This window comes from Polypterus senegalus, chromosome 2 (genome assembly GCF_016835505.1).
Source record: "Polypterus senegalus isolate Bchr_013 chromosome 2, ASM1683550v1, whole genome shotgun sequence".
Lineage (NCBI taxonomy): Eukaryota > Metazoa > Chordata > Cladistia > Polypteriformes > Polypteridae > Polypterus > Polypterus senegalus.
The window spans coordinates 63,465,983-63,475,956 of record NC_053155.1 but is presented as its reverse complement, the minus strand read 5'-3'; the positions used below and the strand labels follow the sequence as shown (position 1 = coordinate 63,475,956).

Below are 9,974 nucleotides of genomic sequence, written 5' to 3'. Positions count from 1 at the left end.
TTTGGGGAGACCTGTTGAAGCTTCTGTCCTTCCTTCACAACCTTCAACTAGCAAGGAGACAAGGTCTCCTCAGTGGCTGGGCTATCTGACCCTTAACATCCAGGAAAAGTACTACACCTGGTCAAGACTATCTGTCTCTCTGGAGAATACCCAAGCCTCTATTGTCTAACTCTTCAGGGTCTTTGGCATGCTTCATTTTGTCAGCCATTACCCACACTGCCACTGAGTGAAGCTTCCCTTTCGCCAGTCCCTGACAGGCTTAGCCAGGCCCATTTCCTGTTTTGCCTTTTCCTTAGGCCCCATTTCCCTTTGGAACCTTTTTGTCAGCCCAGTATTTCATCACACAGGAAGTAAATAAACAAAAGAACTGAACAGATGAATATAGTGTTTGAACATCTCTAAACATATTTAAAGTATACTGTGTTTAAACATAGAGAAGGGTGTCAGAATTATTTGGTACGCTTACTGGCAGTTCTGGCTTTGAACGTTAAGCAAACTAAAGGCAAGGAAATCCACGATTACAGAGGAGTTGACATGTGCAAAGACAACTTGCGCCCGTAGCATCCTTCCTACGCTCTTCAATCTTCAAAGCAGCGTAGGTCTGATCTTTATCACTGAGCATCCTCATTCCTCTTTGCGGCATCCTGAAAGCTCTAAAACACTATCAAAGCTGAAGGAAATAAACGGTGGAATCAGAATAGCAATGTTAGCATTATGACATCGACAATTGTACATATTTTTTTTAATAGAACAAAAATATCCAGTGGCGGCTTTTCAGTCTGACTTTCATAAAACAAACTTCATAGCTTTTAAGCATTTTCTGCAGACAGAAATAAAATAAGACAAGTTTACAGTAAAACCACTGAGATTTTTTTAAGAAGAAGTGATGGTAAAATCCAGCAAGCTGTGTATAACAAAAGGGCATTTTCTCACAATTTGATTGCTCTGTGGTGAATTAAGCACCTTTTCTCTATTGCATAAAAAAATCCTGCTGATTTTCAATTGACTGCAAAAAAGAAAGGCTATATAATTAGTGTACAGTCACAAAGGAGTAGTGTTTGACTATAAAAAGCATGCATCTCAAGAGGGTGTTTTTTTTACAATGCCTATGATGTGAACTGCAGGGCATTTTCAGTGGACATGTGAACTATGCCGATAATAAAGTCTCAGTTTGCTGTACTGTTCATTTTTCAATAAAATATTGCACTAAATAAATGTTGTAAGATTAATGAGTGGCTAATATATTCCGGAGGCAGGGTGTACCATATGGAAAAATGAAACTCAATTAACTTTACTAAACAGATGCCACATTCTAGCCTTCATAAAAAGCTGGTGGTTCACGTCTGTAGCTGCAGTGTAAAAGAGACCATTGACTGTCAGAACTCCAATGACTTGCCTGTCTAGACTGCAAGTGAACACAACTCGGCTACACAACTTTATAAGCATGGGAGCCAGAAAGTGACAGCAGCACATTTTACAAGAGCTACATTACTTACAGTAAGCAGCAGGAAAATAAATAAGGTTTTGGAAGTTCTCAATAAAATTCCTGTTAATGTCACCAAAAGTGAAAGGGAAATGACCTAATTTCCAATACTCACTCGGCCCATGTTTAGTCATTTTTCAGATTTCATTCGAGATGTGTCCATGGGATGTATTTATGAAGTGAAAAATATGAGCAAAATGAATTAGGACTGTATACTAATGCTGTACTTAATTTACAAGAATTTCCATAACTCACACAACAACAAAAAAACTATTCCAGACATATGAGTAAAGGGGAAATTGCAAAATAAATCTGAAAAGACAAGATGACAGAAGATAAGACACTTAAAACTGGAGAGGAAAAGAGAAGCCTAATTAAATTAATTGAGAAGAAACAAGTGTTGGCGAGAGCATTTTTGTTAGTGTAAATAACATTATCATGTTTTGCTTAAAAGCAAATTAGTTATTTTTCATGTTTTGAAACAATGTTCACTGTTTTTATTCATTATCTTAATTAAAATTAAGTTGACTGTTTAAGTATCCATCAAGAATAAACAAAGGTTAACATGTTTCCTATTTTAATTGTACCTCAAAAACAGTTCTATAAGCATACAATATCTTTTCCTTGATGTCCACTGAAAGTTAGATGCTGTTTAATAAAACAAATGTGGTTAGCCAAACATTGCAGCAATACAAATCCAATTCAACAACAACATTTATTTATACAGCACATTTACAAACAAACAGTGTAGCTCAAAGTGTTTTACTACATGTCAAAAAGAAAGTTATAAGAAAACAAAAACAAATAAGATTAGGCAGTAATATTAAAGAATAATTAACAAAGAAAGAACAAAAAATGAATCTAAACAATCTTAAAAACACATAAATATCAAGATGAAGAGTATGATATATACTTATATTCAATATCATGATGCAAATCTAAAGATGAGTCCAGTGACAAGGTCAGATGGCCAGGAGGACAGAAAAAAACAAAATAAAACTCAAAATAAGTTGGAGAAGAAAAATAAAACAAGATCTGCAGGGGCTCCAAGGATAAAAGACCGCCCAGCACCCAATGGTCATTCTATTAATCATAAATGTTCTTAATTCATTCCTCTTCATATGAGAGGATTCGATGAAGTTGGTCTCATGGACAGCTTTCCATTTTTATTCCATCCTCCCTGGGGGCTGGTGGTGGTTGTGAAAATCTCCACTACAAAGGAACCAAAAAGGACAGCTTAGAAAGGTAGGGATTATTAAAGATTGCAAATCTCTGAAGAATATGATTATTCTATGCCCATTGTAATAGGATAAATTTGACTCAGACAAACTCCGTCGGAGTTGAAGAAAGTTGAATGAAGGTGGATTAAAAAACCAAAGCATTTGACAGCATACAGTACTGAGATGGAGATATTTATACAGAAAATGGCGACAGGATGAGATATGGCAAGAAATGAGACCAAAACTGTAGACCGGAAGTGATGTCATGAAGAAGCTGGAAATGGAATTGATGTGGAGTGGCCATTTTGAGAATCTGGAAATAGTGGAGGTAAGTGCGTGGAATTATTATTTTGCTTCTTTGGGTCTGGTAAAAGTGAGAGAGAGACGTTAGTACTCGAAATCAACCCTTCATTTTGTGGTAAATCACTCACCTTAGGGCTTGTTGGCTGCCTCCTAAATGCATGTGTGTGACACCATATAGTCTATTAGGAGTTCAATCAAAATGTTGCCATGAAAAAGCCAAATTAAAATAATTAGTTTTTAGCAGTTTTTTAAAATGTCCCACAATATAAACCTGATGAATTAGTAAAGTATTCTAAATTTTAGGTGCAAAACAGCAAAAGGCTGCTTCACCACTTCTTTTAAACTTGACTCTTGGAATTATAAGCAGGAGGACTGGCACTCTAAAATATAGGATGGTGCAAAATTAGTTAAGGCTTTATACCCCAGTGGTAGTATTTTAAAGTCTATTCTGAATGATACAGGTAACCAATGTAACAATGTTGAGATGTGCTGAGATTTTCTTTTTCTAGTTAAGATTCTGGATTCTGCATTCTGTATTATTGTAACCAATGTCATGATAGAAGTGCATTATAGCAATCTAATAATAATAAAATTAACTTTATTTATATATCACCTTATTATACATTTACATGCAACTCAAGGTGCTTCGAAAAGAGTAATCAAAGTTACTACTCATCGATTCAGAAATACTGCTAAGACATTGGATCAGAGAGCTAGGAGCTTTAGGGTCATCAGGCAGCGGAGTGTCATCTGCAGAGCTGTAAGAGCTCACCTTGTGCTTTGAAATAACCTGACCTGATGGAAGCATGTTAGAAAGGATAGAAAGGAATAGTGACCCAGAATAGATTTTTGTGGTACACTATATACAATATCATGTATCTCCAAAGTACTATCACCACAACTAACAAAGACTTTCCTACCTGTTAATAAGACTGAAACCAATTTAAGACGCTGCCAGAGAGGCCCACCCCATTGACTAAGGTGATTTTTAAGAATTCTGTGGTCTATGATGTCAAATGCTCACTCAGGTCTAAGAGAACAAGAACAGATATATAGCCCCTGCATGCATTAACCTGCAAATCATTTACTACTTTAACCCTTGCAATTTCTGTACTATGACTTGTTCTAAAACCTGACTGAAACTCGTCAAGAATAGAATGCTTATTCAAGTAATCATTAAGCTACTTTAAAACTGCCTTTTCTAGAATTTTATTTGAGAAAGGCAGCTTAGAAATTGGTCTAAAGTTGTCAAAGATGAGAAGATGAGATTATTTTTCTTGACTAATGATGACTTCACTATATGAATTATACTATCAATTAGCACACTGAAGACTTTTATGAAAAAGCCTGTTGGTACTGGGACAAGGAGACAGGTGGAGGGTTTCAGATGAGAAATTAGTCTGTGTAGTTCAGGTGGATATGTTCCAGTGAAAGATTTTAACTTACTTAAAAGGGCATTCTGGGGTTCAACAAGATTAACTTTATTTTTTCTAATATTAATAATTTTATATTTAAAAAGTAGAACAAAAACCTCACAAGTTTCAGTAATAGCTTTTAGCAGGCATTCCATTGAGTGAGCGGAGCTGGGTTTAAAAATGATCAATAGTTGAGAATAAAACTCTAAGATTACAGCATTCTATCTATCTATCTATCTATCTATCTTATCATTTATAATTTTAGAGAAATAGGACTGCCTCTCAAGGCAGACTCTGTTGTTATGATCAGTTATTTGTGTCTACAGTATTTCACAGTGGACTATCAGTTTAGGGGCAGCACGGTGGCGCAGCTGCCTCGCAGTTAGGAGACCCCAGTTCTCTTCCTGGGTCTTCCTTGCGTGGAGTTTGCATGTTCTCTGCGTGGGTTTCCTCTGGGTGCTCTGGTTTCCTCCCACAGTCCAAAGACGTGCAGGTTAGGTGCATTGGCGATCCTAACTTGTCCCTAATGTGTTTTTGGTGTGTGTGCCCTGCGGTGGGCTGGTGCCCTGCCCCAGATTTGTTTCTGCCTTGCGCCCTGTGCTGGCTATGATTGGCTCGAGCAGACCCCTGTTTAGCAGGTTGGAAAATGGCTGACTGACTGACTATCAGTTTAGTTTCTCTCCAGAGAAAAGTCAAAGTCTATGAAGGTGAAAAACACTGTACTTTATAAAAAATACTAAATAAATATTTCACCATTAAATCAACATGCAGGAGTAGTGTAACTTTGTCACAAGCCTACAACTTAAAGCTTTGTCACCAGATGCTAGGTGATGGATAAACATCAGTGCACATTCTATTCTCCAATCATTTTTACTTCCCAATATAATTCAATGAAGTATAGCCCAAAATCACACAAGGAAGGCAACAATGGACTTTAACAGACCCTGTTTTTCACAGGGCCTAGGCTCTCTAAAAAGACAAAAATATAAAAAACTCCCCCCAAAAAATCATTGGAGGGAAACAAATGGAGGAAATCTTGGGAAAGACAATTCAGAGAGAAAACCCCTTCCAGGTAGGTTGGGCAATTAACGAATGTGAAAAAATGGGGTAAATAGAATACAAAGAACAGAACAAAAGTGATTCCCTTCACAGAGCTAAATGGCCAATTTGTCATTTCCACCTTAGGAATATAATACTATAGTAAAAACTAAAAGGCAAAATGCAGAAAAACTAAAGAATAGATTATACTACTCACTAAATATAGAAAAAGGTGCCCGACATATTCGGACCAACTTGTAAAAGTCACTGCTTAGCTGTTTGATTTTTTTCAAGAAAGCAAGATATACTGTATACAGAAAGACAGGTGAGAAAGTTGTTTTTTTGTGATCCTTCGGAAACTGATAAACTGGATGGGCAACAATTCAAGTCCTTTGTTACTAATTAATCTAATTGTAGACCTAAAACTAAATGACAGATCCTAACTGACACTCCTACAACCGATGGGAGTGTTGCTGGCTTGTGAAATACAATTAATTTCAGGACTTGCATCCAAACGCTAACCTAGAAATCAAAATTAGTTTCTCCCTAAAACTCAGGAGCAGGACTCTGTCCTGCATAGACTCAATAAAAAGGGGGCAGGCTTTTCAAATTTCAGCAAAACTCAAAAAAACGACAGGGGAACGATAAAACTCCTGGACTAAAAATGAAATGAGTTTCTTTACATTTAAATAGTTATTTATGAAAATATTCCTGAACAAGAACAAAAGCTAAAATTAGGCAAAAAAAAATGTTATGCCTCAAAAGTAAAACCTAAGCAAACAAATCCAATCAGATCCAAATTCCAAAAATCCTAATCCAAAAACAAGACAAAGTTCAAATTCCAAAGATGAAAATTAGGAAAAAAACACTTACTGTTAAAAGCTAGACAGGTCCTAAGCACAAAGTCCCAAATAATACTCAAAATATAATCAAGAGGGAGCTAAACTGTAAAAACCTGGCTAGAATGAAAAAAAGAAAATGTAGAATCTTTATTAATAAAAATATTTATTTTTCAAAAAAGGCTCTATTTAACAAGGAAGCTCTAAAGATCACAAAAACAGTTGCTAGAAAAGACAAATGCAATCCAGAGGAAAAGAAGTCCTAATACACAATTCAGTAGGCAAAGTCAAAAATGGAGCAAAAGGTCAAAAAATCCAGAAAAATCACAAAAGTACAAGATAAACACTAGAGAAACTCAAAATGCCACACATGCATTCAATGGCCCACAAAGGACCTTAGGTTTTCCTCAGACTTTATAGGTCTAAGAGCAGTCTGCTGCAGTGATGGGCAGGTGGATACACCATCAACAAAACACGAGGAACATATCAGAATTCACATTGACACATACAAACTGCTTAATCAACAATGTAAATGAAAAAGACAAACAAAATATATATTGATGAGATTCTTGAACGCCATCCAGGGTTAGAAAACCCTGGCTGAATTATGACACTTACAGTGACAAAAACCAAAATCCAAACAATCCAAGAAAGACTACGAACAATGGGTAGTAACTAACGCCACAGCACTGAAATTGAGGGTCCCTCAGACCTATATAGTTCTGGAGATGGCCCCACAGCTGCAGTGGTAGAGGGCACATAAAACAAACATCTATATAATAAAACACTAAAGTCTGTATTTCTGTCCCTGTGAGCAATCTGATTTTGCCTTTGATGTGATCAGTCAGTTTGATTTTGACTCGACAAAAGAGTAAGTGCGGATGTGAGACACACGAGAAGGAGAAATGGCATGGAAGGCAACTGAAGAGCCATCTTAAAAGATAGCCAGTATAGACGAGGACAGGATGTGAGAAAGCTGCCCTAAAAATAATGAGTCTGAGAAGCAGGCTTTATGGGAACACACATGAGAGAGGGAGCACCAGTGAGGAAACATTGACACACACAGACACAGATTAAAGTAGCTAAAAGGAAATATAAGGCGAGAGATATCAAATATTTTTTAATTATTTTATTACCTGTCCTCGACATGCAGCATGGCTAGTAGTACATAAAACACCAAACTAATACACACACAAACAAAATACAGCAAAACAACACAAGTACAAAACAATACTATATAAATAGAAAGAAAACAAAAACAGAAATTACAAAGTAATAGTTATAAGATAAAGAAAAAAGAAAGACAAAATGAGCCAGGTACAAGACCCTAACTGTTATGATCTGGAGTCAGTATCACAGTGAAGATGTTGTGAGGCCTTCAAGTAGTCATTGGAGCAGGATTGGACTGTCACATGCCAGCCCAGAATAGCCTCACCCCAGCTCACACAATATTACCTGCTTACACTGGGAATGCTAGCTTTTACATTTCACAGTAGTTTTAAAGTTCAACAATATCGTAAAGTGTCTCTCAAGCAAAAAGGAAATTGGGAAAAACCTTTAACTTAGAGACAATTCCACCAATTAATCTTTATGAATCAAAAACAGAATTCACAAAAAGAGAAATATGACAAAAATGCTGAAAAGAGTTGCCTAAAAGAGAATCCCGTACAAAACATGTCCAAAAAATAAAATATGTAAGTAGAATCCCAGAGCCAGAGAGAAAAGTAGTCAGAAAAATTTGGATGACCTAAGTGAAAGTGTATTCAAGTTATCGTGTTTACATACACACACAGACAGACACACAGACTTAATTCCAGAAATGGTATTTTCAGACCCGGGGAGGTCTAAAACATCGAGATTTATCAAAATCTCAACATCAAATCTTTGGATGATTGTAATACTTTCCCTATACTACGTATACAAGAAAGTTCCAATATCAAAAAAAATTTACAAGACTATAAACTTCATTGCACAACTCTTCAGGAGTGGTGACATCAGAGTGGCCCTGCCTCTTAAAGTATCAACCAAGAACAAGGGACATGGAATTTACACAAAGAAACATAATATTTATAAATTAAATATTGAAAGAACGCAAAATGAAATATAATCATTTTTACATCAAAGAAATGAAAAACAGAAACAAACATGAAAGCATTAATTTATAATGGAGGATCATTAATAAAGCTAATGTGAGTTATAACCGTGACTTTTCAGTTCTGAAGCTACCTGTAAATTGGGCTTTCATACACAAAAAATATTTATGTAGCCCAGTTGAATTTTAGGACTGCCACAATGAATTGACCTCTCTGTCCCTTTAACTGACCTCAACTCTGCATAGTTGAGAGACATGTAGCTAGTAAGAGAGTAGGTTTGTATAATTCAAAAGACAGAAATTTCTTTGATTCGTCAGTGGGACAGCTGCATCCAATCGCTTGCTGTGATGGGTGGGCTTTAGGGGAGCACAGCTTATTCCTGGAAAAGGTAAAGAAAAACGAGTGTGTGAGAAAAAAAAACAGCAAATGGAGAAATAGAGACATGTGAAAAGCAACAAAAGAAAAGGAATAGGAAAGAAAAGTAATTTTTTTGTAGCCAAGCTGGTAAACTTTGGCAGTACAATATAAACTGTAGCATCTGCATTGTTAAAGAAGTAATTTGTTGACTGTTCACATGAAGCAGAGTTTATGTACGTTTACTAAGATATCAACACACAATGTCATCCATCCATCCATCTTCCAACCTGCTGAATCCGAACACGGGGTCTGCTGGAGCCAATCCCAGCCAACACAGGGCACAAGGCAGGAACCAATCCTGGGCAGGGTGCCAACCCACCACAGGGCACACTCATACACACCAAGCACACACTAGGGCCAATTTAGAATTGCCAATCCACCTAACCTGCATGTCTTTGGACTGTGGGAGGAAACCGGAGCACCCGGAGGAAACCCACGAGACACGGGGAGAACATGCAAACCCCACGCAGGGAGGACCCGGGAAGCGAACCCAGGTCTCCTTACTGCAAGGCAGCAGCGCTACCACAACACACAATGCGTGTGTTTTAATTTACTGGGATTTATTTAAAAGCCTGGTACATGTAGAAGACACCACAGTGTTCAGTTTGGGACAGATAGTTTACCTGATTCAGATGAATTCCTATAATAAATCTTCACTGGTGACATGTTCAGAATTTTTCACTCCAGGTAGCAGAGATGGCATTTACGAAATGCTCACCCTCAGCATTATTTAAGATGGTCTTGTGCAGAGGAGGTGCTTACAGTGCGCCTTCACAAAGGTAACCTTTTTCTTTTTTTTTAATTTGTGTTCAGTTGAGTGAAGAGGCTGTTTGATTGTTTTCTGGCCCCAATGCTCACACACTTCCTACATAGGCCTGCAATGCATGTGTGGGCCCAAACACTGGTTAATTATTACTTTCATTTTGGACTGTGACACACTGCTGAAATTGTTATTTTTACAGTGTAAATGTTTCTAATCAATAATTGTTAAATATATTTACTTTGGTTCTCAGATGTTGGTTCTATATAATAGTGGTTTCCTATAGTGTAAATAAGTAGTTTTAGTATGAATATATTTGTAAGTATTCAGAAACGATAAAATCAACACACACCTTTATTAATATTATTAACATTACTGTTGTTTTTATGAGTTGTTTTTTATTTCA

At 36.7% G+C, this 9,974-nt stretch overlaps 1 long non-coding RNA gene across 1 annotated transcript; it reads right to left on the bottom strand.

The window, feature by feature from the left end:
* Window positions 1-2,529: 2,529 nt before the first annotated feature.
* On the bottom strand, window positions 2,530-9,534 carry LOC120524218. Its single transcript, XR_005632774.1, has 3 exons — window positions 9,432-9,534; window positions 8,622-8,770; window positions 2,530-2,695 (listed from the first exon to the last, which is right to left on the bottom strand). It is a non-coding gene; the product is annotated as an uncharacterized LOC120524218 (long non-coding RNA).
* Between the last annotated feature and the right edge of the window lie 440 nt (window positions 9,535-9,974).